The sequence below is a fragment of the Porites lutea genome, chromosome 9, assembly GCF_958299795.1.
Source record: "Porites lutea chromosome 9, jaPorLute2.1, whole genome shotgun sequence".
NCBI classification, from domain to species: domain Eukaryota; kingdom Metazoa; phylum Cnidaria; class Anthozoa; order Scleractinia; family Poritidae; genus Porites; species Porites lutea.
Genome location: NC_133209.1, coordinates 8,845,288 through 8,845,729, shown reverse-complemented (window position 1 = coordinate 8,845,729; position 442 = coordinate 8,845,288).

The window sequence follows — 442 nt, the reverse complement described above, 5'->3', positions numbered from 1 at the left end:
TTGGGATACTAAACGAACAAAAACGCTTTTACCATAGCTTGTACAAATCAAACGTAACAGATGAGGATAGGGAAAATGGAAACGAATTTTTAAATAATTTGAATATACCAAGATTATCAGAAGAACAAAAACAATCTTGTGAGGGAGAAATATTTGTTGAAGAAATTACAGCCATCCTTAACAGTTTTGAGAATAACAAATCTCCTGGTAATGATGGAATACCAATAGAATTTTACAAAGTTGCTGGGAATTAATTAGTGATCCATTTATGGAGAGTGTGAGAGAGTGTTTTGACCACGGTGAAATGTCAAGCTCTCAAAGAAAAGCAATCATAACTCTTATAGAAAAGCAACATAAAGATCGAACTCTCATTGAAAATTGGAGGCCAATCTCTCTTATTAACGTGGATGCAAAAATCATCTCAAAAGTGATTGCGTTAAGA